Source organism: Zootoca vivipara, chromosome 4, assembly GCF_963506605.1.
Source record: "Zootoca vivipara chromosome 4, rZooViv1.1, whole genome shotgun sequence".
In the NCBI taxonomy this organism is placed as follows: domain Eukaryota; kingdom Metazoa; phylum Chordata; class Lepidosauria; order Squamata; family Lacertidae; genus Zootoca; species Zootoca vivipara.
The window spans coordinates 24,827,627-24,844,252 of record NC_083279.1 but is presented as its reverse complement, the minus strand read 5'-3'; positions in this window follow the sequence as shown (position 1 = coordinate 24,844,252).

Genomic DNA, 16,626 nt, shown 5'->3' with positions numbered 1-16,626 from the left:
AGCAGGTATTATTAGTATAAGCAGTCACCCCCCCTCCCCCCCTTTTTTGCCATGTACAGGAACTATCAGCTGCAGTGGGAAGGCTCCATCATGTGGCTTGATTTATATTGCAGGATATAAGTAAATAATGGAAATTAGCAACTACATGTAATTAAGACGTCCAAATCCCAGAGGTACAAATCTTGATATTGGGGGGAGAACACACATTGAGCTGCTTTTAATGAAAGCTGGTCTATACTTTTTTTCAAAACACATAAATAACGAACTAGCATTCTTATTTTCCTGTGTGCACATCTATGCCTATGATAAAACTTTGCATGTGTCTGAATTGGGAGTTTCCAATAGAGCAGAGGGTTCTTCCATAATTCCACTTGTTCTGTGCCTAGAAAGCATGGTTCCAAGCAGTTTTCCACTTGCCCAGCGGTTTTGCCTTTGCCCTGCTGTTTTGGTACTAAATCAGAGCAAATGTCAATCTAGAGAAAACTCAATTGCCGTTGGCTCTGATTCAGTGCTAAAGATCAGGTCTCCTTGGGGGGGGGGAGAGGCAGGGCAAGCAGAAGCATGAATGAGCTCCACTACTTCCCAACATCATTTGACTCAGGTCCAGTCCTCAAAAGGGCAGTAACAGTTGTGTCAGGGTTGTACCACTTTGGGTAGCTCATATGCTCCTCTTCAGAGTAAAAAAATAAATGCTTGCACACAGGTGACTTGGTGTCAGAGAGCAGCCTAGCCTAGCCTAGCCTGGAACCCATTCTGCTAATTTTTTTGTTTTTTGTTTTGTTTGTTTTTACACGCAAGGATTCCTGTATGGATTATGTAAGGAGGAACATTTATCTACCGGTAGGCATGGTAAAGTCCTGGCACAGGTTTGCCACCTCCAGCGAATATGCAACATTAAATTTCACTTCGTTTGTTTGTCTGACCGATTCCTTACCAGCTATTTACCTCGATGTTCTGTGGGTGGTTCCAGCAATTTAAAAAAGCAATATTCAAATTGGTTTAAAACAAATGCAATCGAAATAATAGGGGTGGGTGGGTCCTATATATGTATGTATATATATATATATATATATATATATATATATATATATATATATGTATATGTATATGTATATGTATATATAAATATACATACCAGTGACCCATGGCAGTGACCAAAGGAGGAATGACTACAGAGAGAAGAAATGCCACGGTGCACTTGTAGCAGGAAAATGGGATGTATACCCCACCTGCAATGAAACACTGTATATCCTCTCTACAGGATAGAGGATATACAGTGGATATACTGTATATCCTCTATCCTCTCGACTGGAAAGAGAAGTTGCAGAATTGGAACTCATTACCAAGCTTAAAACCATGGAGCCACCTGGGATGAATAAAGACATTGGATTCTTATCTCATTATGCATGATCAAGCTTTCTTTAGCGCCTCAGCCCTTGCTTTTTTCCCCCAGGACCAATTGCAGTCATCAGCAGTCGTTAACAGCCATCTACAGGTTTACCACTCCCATCAGCCCATCACCCATCACCCATTCCCATCACCCCCACCCTCTGAATATACATAAGGGTTTGGTGGATTCTGTTTCAGTGTACAGTATCTGACGAAGTGTGCATGCACACGAAAGCTCATACCAAAATAAAAACTTAGTTGGTCTACTGAAGGAGTTTTTTATTTTGCTTCGACTCAGACCAACACGGCTACCTACCTGTAACTATCCTCTCTACAGTTACAGCAGGTGCGGTAACTTTCCAACAGTTTGACTTTACCCCTGAAGGCGCACTCTTCTGCTGTCTGTAGGGACAGATGGATGCCAACAATTATATGCAAGGTGTCAATGAATAGGTTAAAGAAGTGGATCATCCGCTTGCAATGGAAACTGCGTGACGAAGGTATAAGGTGCACTTACAGGAAGAGGGGATTCCTCAACTTAGTAGCTGCTGCCGAAGATGCCCTCTTCCAGGCTGTCACATGAACCCTCCAAACTTCTGAGGACGGTGGAACTACCAAGAGGTAGGCAAGACCTGCTGATTCTTAACACCTGAGGGGATCTGTAGGGAAGGAGGCAGTCTTAGAGATTTGAGGCCTGCCATGTTTAGGGCTTGAAACACAAATGTGAGCACCTTGAACCAGACCTGGAAGCGACCTGGCAACAAATGCAGCTGTTTTAGAACAGGGGTTATAGGAGCTCTGAGTGTCACCACAGCCAGTAATTTGGCTGCTGCATTTTGAACCAGCTGAAGTTTCTAAGTCATCTTCAAGAGGTCACAATAGGAGCCAAATCCACTGCCTCCCCCTGACAGACAAAAGCAACCCCCCCCCACATACACAAAAGGAGCATCTTGCTCATTTCCATCCTCTCTCTGATTCTCTCCCGGTCTGTCTCACTCTCAGACAAAACTGCAGCTTCTATGGAGTTCCTGCATTATTTGTTTGTTTTAAAGGTCCTCCTTTTAGTGCAAAGCCCCCTTGTCCCCACAGCTTCCATCAAAACCATAAAATCTAGCAAATTGTTGGAGAGGGTGTGGGAAGCAGGATACTTTTCTCCACATGTGGTGGTCATGCAAGGAAACTGCAGAGTACCAGCGAACTGTTTTCGGAGAAATAAATAAGATAAGCAAATGATTCTGCCAAGCCTTCAATTGACTTTACATATGATTTCTGGTGGGCTATTCAAACTTACAGCTGCTTACAGCAGCTAGGACTTTTAATAGCTAAAAGCTGGAATGCTGTGGGGGCAAATATATTAGAAAGCAGGACTTAGGAGGTTGGTGTATATATAATGGTAATGGGGAAAATTAGACATAAAATTTAGGCAATGCTGAAAGGAACAGAGGGGGCCTTTCATTTTCTCTAGATTTCTCCCATTCTGCCTTACTGCTCGTGGTACTACAATAAACCACTTCACCTTTGAATGGATGATATCCTTTTTCCTTTTTTTTTGTAAGCACTGTTTTCCCCTCTGCAGTGTAATTTTCTGCCTCTAGGTGGTGCATTTTCCATTTACTGTAGCAGAACCATCTAGGTCAGGCATCCCCAAACTTCGGCCCTCCAGATGTTTTAGACTACAATTCCCATCATCCCTTACCACTGGTCCTCTTAGCTAGGGATCATGGGAGTTGTAGGCCAAAACATCTGGAGGGCCGCAGTTTGGGGATGCCTGATCTAGGTGTAGAGCAGTAAAAAGGCATCACAAGATATCTAAGTTCCTTAGAACATTTGCATAGGTAAAGAAAAAGAAATAATTGCACAATATGATTTTTTTCAAGCACATTATCATTTCCCTGCTCTTGGCAAGCCTATGTTCAGAACCAGTTAGTACAGCACAGCTGTATTCTATAATGTAGCCGCAATTAAGTTGTCTGTTCCAGCTGGTTAAAGTTGAGACGCCGCCTCTAAAAAGAGTCCTCCTGTCATACATGTAGCATCTAAGCTATTGATTCAATTATTCCACCTCACTGCATTCTCTGAAAACATGTGCTATGATCTCTGGACCATGATGCAGGGTTCATTTTGACTGATGCTATTCAGATATGTGTGTGTGTGTGCATGTGTACTCTGAGTATGTAGATACACCGAGAGATGCATTGTCAAATATTTTTTAGCTTTGATAGATCTTATTTTTAGGTATTTGGACCACCCGAGAACTATGATGATGGAGATGTGTTAACACAAAAGTTTGTTATATTTAGTAGATGCAACTATAGCTAGCTAGCAGAATGCCAAGGTCAGGCTAGTATTAAAATCTAGCCCTGAAGGGTCTCCAGACTCTTGAGTCAGTGTCAGTGACTCATGAGGTCAGTGTCTTGAACTAGGAATTGAGCCCCGGAGCCCAGAAAGAAGAAAACATGACTTTCTTGACCAGGGACAGGCAGAAGGCCTGCTTCCTTTTATGGATAAAGGTAAAGGTAAAGGGACCCCTAACCATTAGGTCCAGTCGTGACCGACTCTGGGGTTGCGGCGCTCATCTCGCATTATTGGCTGAGGGAGCCGGCGTACAGCTTCCAGGTCATGTGGCCAGCATGACAAAGCCGCTTCTGGCGAACCAGAGCAGCACATGGAAATGCCGTTTACCTTCCCGCTGTAGCGGTACCTATTTATCTACTTTCACTTTGACGTGCTTTCAAACTGCTAGGTTGGCAGGAGCTGGGACCAAGCAACAGGATTCGAACCGCTGACCTTCTGACCGGCAAGCTCTAGGCTAGGCATCCCCAAACTGTGGCCCTCCAGATGTTTTGGCCTACAACTCCCATGATCCCTAGCTAACAGGCCCAGTGGTCGGGAGAGATGGGAATTGTAGTCCAAAACATCTGGAGGGCCGAAGTTTGGGGATGCCTGCTCTAGGCTCTGCGGTTTAAACCACAGCGCCACCTGCGTCCCTTTTATGGATACCAAAAGCTAATCTACACTTGCTGATGTTGCATGGCTCTGTTACCTTCTGTGTGATGCTGGTTCTTCAGCCCTCCTACACACCATATATAAAATCTCACTAGGCTAAGTCTCTGAAGTTTTCGTTTCAAGCCTCTGGAGGCTCCACCTTGGAAGGTTTGTCAGAGGCCAGTCCTGTATTTAAAGGAATCCTTCTATTTGAAGGGCTAAATCTGGTTTAAAGCTAAAGAACTGCATGAAGGGAGATCAGGGGCCTTGAATTTGCCCATCCACAGTTAGGAGGCTGAATGGATAGCAGACACTTGCTCATGGTTTCCCCCACTACAGTGAGGTACACCGTATTCCTGTTAAAATTGCAGTACTTATTTCTAAATTTGTGCCTACATATACATCAGCACCTGCCCATTTTATGCAAATCATGGGTAGCCTCTTAGGCGGTGGGGTGTTTTGTCTTTTTGGGTGATGGGTAATTCCAAGTATCACATTCAAAGGAGATCCGGTGCCATCATCCTCTTCCTGTGAAATTATTACCAGATGCCACTTTCCTTAACAATGTAGTTACCCAATTAGGCTTCTGCATATTGCCTGCAAGTACTTAACAAACCAGTCATTTTTTTAAAAAAAGGAGCGAATGCCACAAACATTCCAGAGTGGAATGTCAGAGGACCACATACACACAATTCATAAAATTGCACAAGAACACATTACCATACATATAATAACAGATGCAGCGTAGTATGGGATTCAGGTAAAGGTGTTTGTTGCACTTCATCTCAATGCAGTGATTATTCTTATATACATTATTCTTATTATTAAACATTCCCTATGAACTAGATCTCCCTGAATTCATCTTTTATTTTCTCTGGGTTCTTATGACAAGCTACAGATCTTCTTGCTCAAGCATGATGTGCTACCACCATACTGAAATAACTAGCCTTACAGTACTTGCTACTGCAAGGGCCTGAAGGGGGTGACTACTGCTCCGATGCAAACATCAGCCTCTATAGTCTCCAAGGTGAGCATAATAATAATAATAATAATAATAATAATAATAATAATTTATTATTTATTATTTATACCCCGCCCATCTGGCCGGGTTCCCCCAGCCACTCTGGGCGGCTTCCAACAAAACATTAAAATACGGAAATCCATCAAACATTAAAAGCTTCCCTAAACAGGGCTGCCTTGAGATGCCTTCTAAAGGTCTGGTAATTGTTGTTCTCTTTGACCTCTGGTGGGAGGGCATTCCACAGGGTGGGTGCCACTACCGAGAAGGCCCTCTGCCTGGTTCCCTGTAACTTGGCTTCTCGTAGTGAGGGAACTGCCAGAAGACCCTCGGCGCTGGACCTCAGTGTCCGGGCAGAACGATGGGGGTGGAGACGCTCCTTCAGGTATACTGGACAGAGGCCGTTTAGGGCTTTAAAGGTCAACACCAACACTTTGAATTGTGCTCGGAAACATACTGGGAGCCAATGTAGGTCTTTCAGGACCGGTGTTATGTGGTGTCGGCGGCCGCTCCCAGTCACCAATCTAGCTGCCGCATTCTGGATTAGTTGTAGTTTCTGGGTTACCTTCAAAGGTAGCCCCACATAGAGCGCATTGCAATAGTCCAAGCGAGAGATAACTAGAGCATGCACCACTCTGGCGAGACAGTCCACGGGCAGGTAGGGACTCAGCCTGCGTACCAGATGGAGCTGATAAACAGCTGCCCTGGACACAGAATTGACCTGCGCCTCCATGGACAGCTGTGAGTCCAAAATGACTCCCAGGCTGCGCACCTGGCCCTTCAGGGGCATAGTTACCCCATTCAGGACCAGGGAGTCCTCCACACCTGCCCGCCTCCTGTCCCCCACAAACAGTACTTCTGTCTTGTCAGGATTCGATCTCAATCTGTTAGCCGCCATCCATCCTCCAACCGCCTCCAGACACTCACACAGGACCTTCACCGCCTTCACTGGTTCTGATTTGAAAGAGAGGTAGAGCTGGGTATCATCCACATACTGATGAACACCCAGCCCAAACCCCCTGATGATCTCTCCCAGTGGCTGCATATAGATGTTAAAAAGCATGGGTGAGAGGACAGAGCCCTGAGGCACCCCACAAGTGACAGCCCAGGGGTCTGAACACTCATCCCCCACCACCACTTTCTGAACACGGCCCAGGAGGAAGGAGCGGAACCACTGTATGACAGTGCCCCTAGCTCCCAAGCCCTCTAGACCAGTGGTCCTCAACCTTGGCCCTCCAAATGTTTTTGGCCTACAACTCCCATGATCCCTAGCTAGCAGATCAGTGGTCAGGGATGATGGGAATTGTAGTCTCAAAACATCTGGAGGCCCAAGGTTGAGGACCACTGCTCTAGACGGTCCAGAAGGATGTTATGGTCGATGGTGTCAAAAGCCACTCCTGGGAACTTGCAGCAAAAAGAGAGAAATAAATAAAAGGAGGGAAGTTGTGAAGTACCATATTGTCTCTAGTCACAACAACATCAACATGTGCTAAAAACAAAGGTGTCTGTGCAGTGGTCAATAACAACCCCCCTCCCAAACCAACATCTTCATAGCACTGTCTAGACTGTGGTCCAGGCAGTTGCTTCCTGTATTCTTGGTGGTCAGCTGTACACACAACCAGGAACATGTTCTGCATTTAACCTATACTGCGGCTGCAACCCTAGGCACGCTTATATGGGGTAACCGCCCCCCTCCCCCGGCACATTTGTAAGTTGCCCATCTGCACTGCAGGAAATCAGCCACACTGGAACAAAATTCTCAGTCTTCAAAATGGCAAGCCAACCAGACAAAGCCTTGTCTTTACACCAGGCAAACTCGGCCCTCCAGATGTTTTGGGACTACAACTCCCATCATCCCTAGCTAAGAGGACCAGTGTTCAGGGATGATGGGAATTGTAGTCTCAAAACATCTGGAGGGCTGAGTTTGCCTATGCCTGCTTTACACACACACACACACACACACACACACACACACACACACACACACACACTACCCTCCTGTTTTTCATATCATGTACAACATCCACCATTTCTCTCTGATGAGAAAATGTTCAGAGGCAGTAAGCTTCTGAATGCCAGTTGTTGGAAAACCACAGGAGGGGAGAGTGCTTTTGCTTTCAGATCTTGCTTGGGGTCTTCCCATAGGCACCTAGTTTGCCACTGTGAGAACAGAATGCCAGACTAGATGGACAACCAGCCTGATCTAGCAGGCTCTCCTTATGGTCTCTTAAGTCTAGCATAAATAAAATCTGCCACTGATTCCAGTTGAAATCAATATTGCTGAAATAAAATTCTTCTCCTGGCATATGAAACTGATCAGCTAAAGGCCACAATTAGACCCAAATCAGATCATATGTTAAAGGACTGTCTCCTATTGTATGACCATTCACCCTCTTGTATGTCCTGCTCCCAGCTGAACATGGGCTGTTCCTTCAACCTCAAGGATCCAATAAGGATGCAATAACTTGCTCCAGGAAATATTCTGCCCATAGGTTCCATAGTTTTGTACCTACATGTATGAAGTTGGCAGGTGGGGAGACTTTCCTATGTGATGATCCATAGACAGAACTTGCTTATGCTTGGGCAAACTGTATTGTGTCTTTCAAGTTCTGCCTACGAAATCATCTTAAAATGAAAGACATGCACTCCAATACATGCACACTCTTAGGACCTGCCCTAGCTCCCACTCATGGATACGGACTCTCGGCTCAATGATTCCTGAAGGCTTTATTCTAAGAATCACTACACAGTTTAAACATAGATCAGATTACTGATTACAGGGTTCAAGAGTTCAAAGCAGAGCTCTAAGGTACATGGTTGGAACAAGCTAAGATGCCGTCTCAACACCTGACATGACCCCTTTGCGCATGTCATTTGTGTATTTCAGGTTCAAAGCAACAGGGGCTAGGGCAGGTGGCTCTCCCTGTTCTGCTGAGATGCCCAACATTGTTGGGACAAAAATGTCTCCTAGTGTGCAATACTTAGTTCTCCCCGTCTTCAAGCTCAGCACTGCTTTCCTATTCCTCCTCTCACTCTGACAGCTTCATTAACATGTGACCCTGAAATTCTGGATCCCCGCCCCCAAACTGATGCCAAAATTTTGTGCTAGTTTTGTGCTAGTTTTATGATGTTTTGTGTTGTGAACCCCACATTTTGTGGCTACACCCCCAATCCACGTAATTGGCAAAGCAAATTGGGGTCACAAGTTAATGTCAAAAAATACAACCTTGTCTGATGGACTCCAAACAGGTGCCAAAGTTTTGTGCTGTTTTGTGCTGCAAACCCCACGTTTTGTGCTGTCCCCCAAATGGAGTAATTGACCCTCAAACCAGGGGCCATAGGGACACCCCCCCCAACCCAACCTTGTCAGTTGGCTCCAAACTGGTGCCAAAGAGGCATGCTGTTTTGGTGCTGTTTTGTGTCATAAACCCTGCCTTCTGCATGGCCCCCACACTGAGCAACTGACATTCAAACTGGGTTCACAAGTAAAGGGCAAAAAAACCTGAAGCAGCTCAGGCAAGGAGTCATTGGTGTAGCGGGGTGGTCGGTACGCCAATAAGAATCCTGTACTGCCCCTATTGCCCAGCTTCTAGAACATGCACTCAGAAAACTGGTTTTCCCTAATAGGACTTCTAAAAATCACTGCAACCTTGCCTCCCTGCCCACGTGCCCAGGGTTGCAGTGTGTAAGAGAAACCTGGTGGACAAGCAGCAGCAAGAACAGGCCCATCTGCCATGTCCAACCAAGTCTTCTGTTACACATGCCAGGTCAATTCATCTATGATCAAGTCATGGATGGTGGTGGTCTTGTGAATCATTGACCTAGCATTGCACTGCAGCACCTTAAGATCACGTGGGGCACCTTTGTTGATACCTGTAACCTTCTCGTCAGGACCAGGACCAGAGGCAGGGGCAATGACTAAAGTTGCCTCCTCCGTAATGACATGGTCTGGTCATAGCATAACTCCTCTTCTTGCCTGGGGTCACGAAGATTGGGTATCTTGATGCATTCCCCCACTGTGAAACCTGCCCCAGCCATTGTCTGCTGGAACTGTGCTGGAACCTGCCCCAGCATACCCCAAGCCCAAGGTCCATTTAGCTCCCTCAGCTGTATTTCATCAGTCTGTCAGGGCCTCGGCTGTTGTCAAACTGTCTGAACCCTGCCCTCCTCAAGTGCTGAGCAGCCTTGGTCACAGTCTTTCGTAACTGTGGTCTGCCAGGACCCCGTCCTCCTGGGCCAGATGGAACTGGCCGGTCTGCCAGGCAGGGGGCAGGTCCAGCGAGACTCACAGCTACTGGTCTCAGGCCAGAACAAGGTGGCCTTGGAGCAGTGGGAGTTACGCTCTAGAAGCCTAATAAGGCAGGCAAGGACCCAAGTGGCGCTCACTAGCCCAGGTGGGGCTCGCTAGCTTGGGGAGGAGGTGAGAGTCACATGCCTTGTCAAGCCCAGAAGGTATAAAAGGAAAGCCTCATCTCTAACATTAAGACACTTAAATAGAAACTGACTTTATCCCTTCCCTTGCAAGTGATACAAAGAGTTGAATTCCACTGAATGGCTCTGTCTGCCAACTTACACTATTATTGTATGCATGTGAAATATGCTTAACAGTGGCAATATGCGACTCATCTTCCGCTTCCTTTCTTACCATCCCAACGTATTTTTTTTTTAATAAAAAAGAGAGCCGCCTTTATATGCATTCCTCTGTTCTACATACAGTAGAATTATTAGAGTAATGTTGATGCCCCCGGCTATTCCTTGATTCCGGAGCAACCTTATATATGCCACAGTACATTAGGAATCTTTGAAGCTCTTAAGTCACATGGAGATTAAACTGAATTACGGAATCGGAAGTATTTTTCAGCAGCAGCTTTCAAGGTTGCCTTAATAATTCTCATTCCCCGGATATAGCAAATATATACTGTAGATCAGGGGTGGGGAATCTTCGGAATACAGGCCTGCCTCTCACCCCAAATGTGCCCTTGTTTGCCTGGATCGAATATTGTGCAGAAACTAGCCCTCATGTACCAAGGTAAAATTTACTTTCATCGTTCCAACCACTTTTGCCTCTGGCCCCACCCACCACAGGAATGTGGCCCTTTGTAAGGTTGCCAGGAAGCCAATCTGGCCCCTGGGCTAAAAACTGCTGTGACATAGATGAAAGAAAGATGGGTTTTAATTTTGTGAGATGTGTTCTGGGTCTCTCTCTTGCCTTTGATTTCTTGAGTGTATAAAAAAGGTGTTGTGCTCACACAGAAGTCTCAGTGTTAATAATAATAATAATAATAATAATAATAATAATAATAATAATTTGTTTGTTTGTTTCTATGCCACCCATCTAACTAGGTTGCCCCAGCCACTCCCAACAACAAAACCACTAAAAGCCTAATGCAATGTCACACTCTGAAAACTTCCCTGAACAGATGTCTTTTAAAAATCACATAGCTGTTCATCTGTTTGACGTCTGCTGGGAGGGCATTCCACAGGGCGGGCACAACTACTGAAAAGGCCCTCTGCCTGGTTTCATTCACATAAGTGCTTGTGGGGGTGGAGGCCAGAGGGGAGTCTAATATTTTCTTTCAGTGTTGATCCAGAGAACAGAAAACCCTTTTATCTGTCATGTCCAAGACATTTTGCAAACAACGGTCCCCTTCATGAACTTGAAGTTCATGAGAAAAATATTGAATAGTCCCTCTTTGCCTGGGAACCTCTCTGCAGAGTTAAGTCAATAAATACTCACAATGCAGTGTAATTACATAGGTTAATGGAGTGGTGTAAAGAAGTAGTGCTACTAGTACCACTTCTGAATTTTCTCTATGGTAAATACAGCATAACTGCACCAAACTTCTGGCTATGTTTGCTCTTTTGATCTAGGTAAACTGTGTGCATTGCATGCAAAACATATCAATATTGATAAGGCGGGAGGAACTTGGGTGCAATTGTGCTTTTTCAATTCATGTCAGCTTTCTTTAATCTTCATATAGAGAATGGCACAGACAATTCAAGCTTCTCCCCATTTATTTTTTAAGCTGGTTTCCCCCCAGCATTTCTTCTCCCAAAACACATTACAGTCACACCTCGGCTGACGAACATAATCCGTTCTGGAAGACCGTTCGACTTCCAAAACATTTGACAACCGAAAACTGAAAGCGGAAGACTCAATACAATCGGGAAACTCAAAATGGAAGCCGCATAGCACATTCAGCTTCCGAAAATAGTTTGAAAACCAGAGCAGTTACTTCCGGGTTTTCAGCATTCGGGAGCCGAAACGTTCCAAAACGGGAGCCGAAACGTTCCAAAACGGAGGCATTTGGAAACCGAGGTTTGGTTGTATGTTTCTTCTTCTCAACGTTTTATGATAATTAGGAGATTCGTAGTATATCGCATCAGATAACAACTCTGGAAACTATCGTATTGTTTTCTCCTTTTTGGGTGATGGCTGAAAATTATAAGGGAGCAAACACATACAGTGGAACCTTGGTTTACAACTACCTCTGTTTATGAACGCCGCAGACCCGGAAGTGTTTACATCCGGGTTCTGCGGAGTCGGATGCGCAGCTCACGCATGCGCAGAAGCGCTCTATCAGCGCTTCACGCACGCACAAAAGCGTGCCTTCGGGGAGTGAATGCCTCTGTGGAACGGATTGCGTTCGTAAACCGAGGTTCCACTGTATCTGCTTAGGGTTCAGCAACTGGAAATCCCAAGGGTCAAATCTGTCTCCCTGAGATTACTTGTCCCCTCCAGGGTAACATAGCAAAGACAAAGGTGGGGCCATAGGACTTGCTAGCACCATGCATTTTTTGGGGGGAATATAGAGGAATTGGATAGGCCTACTACCCACCCACGGAACGCGGGTGGCGCTGTGGGTTAAACCACAGAGCCTAGGGCTTGCCCCCCTTGCTCGGTCCCTGCTTCTGCCAACCTAGCAGTTCGGAAGCACAAAGTTCAAGTAGATAAATAGGTACCACTCCAGCAGGAAGGTAAGCGGCGTTTCCGGGCACTGCAGTTGGTGCGTCTATGTTGAAGTATTATTTGATTTGTTTGCTCTGCAAACTGCAGGGACAGAGGAATAGAAACATTAATATGTGCTCTTTCTGTATGCAACTTTTACAGAGAAAAGAGAAACAGATTTACTTCCATCTTGTTAAGCATGCCAGCATGGGCAAGTTCCTTTATTTTAAACATGCCTTCATCAATGAAGCAGCCATTAAAAGGAAATGCAAGACATAATCTGACAGCAACAACATCTGCTCTCTATTTTTGAGGGCTATTTTTGCTTTTGGCCATTCACATTTCAGATATCAAAGACTGGAGATCAGAAGTGCCCAAGAGCAAAACAACAACAACAACAAGCAAACAAAAAAAAAACTCAGAAATACCGTACTTTTTCGTGTATAAGACTATGTTTTTTTTTATTTAAAAATCATGCTAAAAATCATGGGTAATGCATAGGGTGGATGTTTGATTGGTTTCTTCTGAGGGTGTCAGCGGCTATTGTGCGTGTTATTGGTTGCTGTGTCAATGGGTGGTGTTGATTGGCTGACATTGGACAGGCGATTGGCAGATTCTGCCTGTGATGGGACAGACGGGAGGCAGATTTAGCAACGTGTGTGGGTGAGCGATTTTTTGCAAATCCCCACCCTAAAAAAAGCTCAACAACCCTGGGTAATCCCCCCCAAAAATGCTCAACAACTCTGTGCCATCTCCCCCCATTTTCTTAAACTTGAGTCCTCAAAAATTGGGGGGCGCCTTATACATGGGGGCGTCTTATAGACGGAAAAGTAGGGTATATATTTGATTATTTCTGTGCTTGGAGAATACTTTGGTGACCTTTCCTATCACCACTTGCTAGTCCCCAAGTCAGATGCTCAGCTCAGAAAGCATGTTATATAATGGGAACGGGCATGTACAGTCAATCTGGGCAGGATTTAACCCTGTGCTCGAGTGACATCAGCTATTGGGTGTGGTTTGGGGGAAATGGCTTTGTAGGCCAGATTGAACCCCCTGGTAAGGCAAGACTGGACCACGGGGCAAAAGCTCTCTACTCCTTCTTTAGCAGAAAGTGCATCTACCTGTGCAAAACACCTGATTTCTTTTAATTTGCTTAACCCACTGCAACCCATTGTACCCCATGCAAAGCTGCTCCTGAGGGTCGGGGGACCTTTTGCAATAGTATTAGATGTGAAGCAAGGGGCTGCAGTGGGCAGGGGGAGAAGGGTAAAAATAACGTCAGGTGCCCAACCCACCTGAACAAGTGGAAGTGCTTTCTGACAGGTAAAAGCAGAAGTGCCAGCTCAGGGTAGTGCGGCAAGACCCTAGACTTTTACGGCTGCCATGGATAATACTTCAGTTGTAAAGCATGCAACTGACATTTCTCTTCTGCCTCAAAACCCTTGCCCCAGTCATTCCATTCTTTTACAAATTGTATTCCTTAAAAAAAGAAAGAAAGGAAAAGAAAAGTTTGCCAACTCTGATAAAAAGAAATGCATTTTAAGCTCACTAAAAAAAAAAGCCACCACCATGGCATGACCATGGCTGCACAAATAAAATGTCCTTCTTACAGTCTTATAAAATGGGGTTTGCTTCTGCTGTCCTGAGTTCCTCAAGAATAAGTGGGCGAATGTCTGAAAAGTGAATGTCTAAATCAGGCATCTCCAAACTTCGGCCCTCCAGATGTTTTGGACTACAATTCCCATCTTCCCCAGCCACTGGTCCTGTTAGCTTGGGATCATGGGAGTTGTAGGCCAAAACATCTGGAGGGCCGCAGTTTGGGGATGCCTGGTCTAAATGCTTAACTGGCCCTTCCCTTCATAAAAAAATAAGAAAGCAAGGATGCTGCGTTGGCCAGCATCAGCCCTGGTGGGTACCACGATGCTTCTGACGAGGACTCTTTTTTTATCCAGAACTCAATTCTGGCACCTGTGAGCTGGGCGCCATTGCCATTATAAGAGAAAAACGGAGGTGTTCATGGTGAGTTCCGGCACCTCTTTTTCTACAAAAAGAGCACTGCTCGTGGCATGCAGGATTCTGACCACGGGGCCTGCATGTCACTGTCCTTCATCACCCGCCATTCTTCTGAGGGTCGTCTGGGAAGCCTCCAGGGTGTAGGATCCTGAATTTTTGTCCCCAGGGTCCAGCCCTAGTTGCACTTAGTGGCATCTTAACTTCATAAACACCTACTCCCTTTGGGAAGGTTACATGGAAAAAAATGAACTGTTCTTTCTGCTTTTAAACCAATCCACTTGAACATTAATTTATTTCAGTCCTTCATGACTAGTTGTGCCATGGATGGAGTTGCACATTCAAATAGCACATCCAATTGGAAGCACGTTTACCTGGGAGTAAGTGCCACTGAATACAGTGAGATTTCTGAATAAACATGCATGGTGCAGCTATGTTAATCATGTTGTTGTCCTTCTGACTTTCTTATTCCAACAGGCTTTGGGGAACTGACTGCTTTTAATGAAAGGGCTGGTGCATTTATTGTTGCATTTATTGTTAATTATCTGTATGCGTTCATTAGATCTTTTATATACAGAGAGAGTTTTAATTCTATTACTGTCTGTTTTTTAATTCAGTTTTCGCTTTTTTTTTTTTAGCTGTTCCTATCTTACCAGTATGCCACCTTCCCTGCCAAGGAAAAAATGTGGGATAGAAATAAATATATAATAATGAGTAGTAGTAGTAGTAGTAATAATAATAATAATAATAATAATAATAATAATAATAATGTGTTTAACTCTCCAGGTGAAATCAGTGGGACTTTAAAGCATCTAATTCACTTTATTGTGTGCAACATGGGAACACAGCAGAAACAATGTATGATGCAGTCTTGCAAATTAGACCTCTAATTTGACTATACAGTGGAACCTCGGTTTATGAACACCTCGGTTTATGAATTTTCGGTTTATGAACGCCACGGACCCATCTGGAACGGATTAATTCATTTTCCATTACTTTCAATGGGAAAGTTCGCTTCAGTTTATGAACGCTTCAGTTTATGAACAGACTTCCGGAACCAATTACACCCATGCTTCGGGTTAAGTACGCTTCAGGTTGAGTACTCCGTGGACCCGCCTGGAACGGATTAATCCACTTTCCATTACTTTCAATGGGAAAGTTTGCTTCAGTTTATGAACGCTTACTCCGCGGACCATCTGGAACGGATTAATTCACTTTCCATTACTTTCAATGGGAAAGTTCGCTTCAGTTTATGAACGCTTCAGTTTATGAACAGACTTCCGGAACCAATTGTGTTCATAAACCGAGGTACCATTTTTAACCAGGAAACCAGCACTTTCAAAAGCCATATCATTCACGAGGCGTGTGTCTATCAATAATTATCTGCATTTACAGCAGAAAATAAGGGTTTAAACAGACCATCAATGCAATAGTTTTTCATTGAGCTTGACAAATGAAAGTGTGCATTAGTCACATTTTGGTTTCGATTTTTTTTTTAAAAAAAGGTAATAGTAGAGATCTCACTAATCCTGGTTATCGTACAGACCCTTCTGGGTGTTTAAACCCTTGCACAGAAACATAGCTCAGGATCCTTAACTTGCCCCAGAAGCTTAAGCGGCTCTGCTTTTAGTGTTAGCGAAATGCTGTTATTTGGAGGTCATCTATTTCAGAGCCAGGAAAATTCTTAAGCTACTTAAAAAAACGATCTTAGCTCTTACTGATCTTGAGACACTCCCTGATCAACCTAATCCCATGTGATTTGGGCAAGAACCCTGGAGCTGACACTCTGCCAGAAGCATGAAACTTTGATACAAAAAAACCCAAAGCAGTGCAGTTCAGCATCGACCATTAACTACTGGGTAAATGACTCACAAAAAGGAGGAAGTGGAAAATGGGTTTTCTGTTGAATGAATTTCTTTAGTGGGATCTGTATCTTCTACTCCGCAGGCAGCATCTCGGGTTCAAACTACAGGCACAGCAACCATTCCAAGCAGCCACTTCCTTCAGCTTCTGCTCCTTATCTGAAGCACTTGTGACTCTGTGGAATGTTGGCTTCAGAGCAAAGTTCTGTGTTCAAATCCCACCAGGGATTGGCCTTTCTACTAACTGGTCTCCAAAACAATTGAATCCCTATCTGGCTAGCTGTTAAGTGGCAATTGCATTAAAAAAAAAAAAAGGTAAAGGACCCCTGACAGTTAAGTCCAGTCGCGAATGACTCTGGGGTTGCGGCGCTCATCTTGCTTTACTGGCCGAGGGAGCCGACGTTTGTCGACAG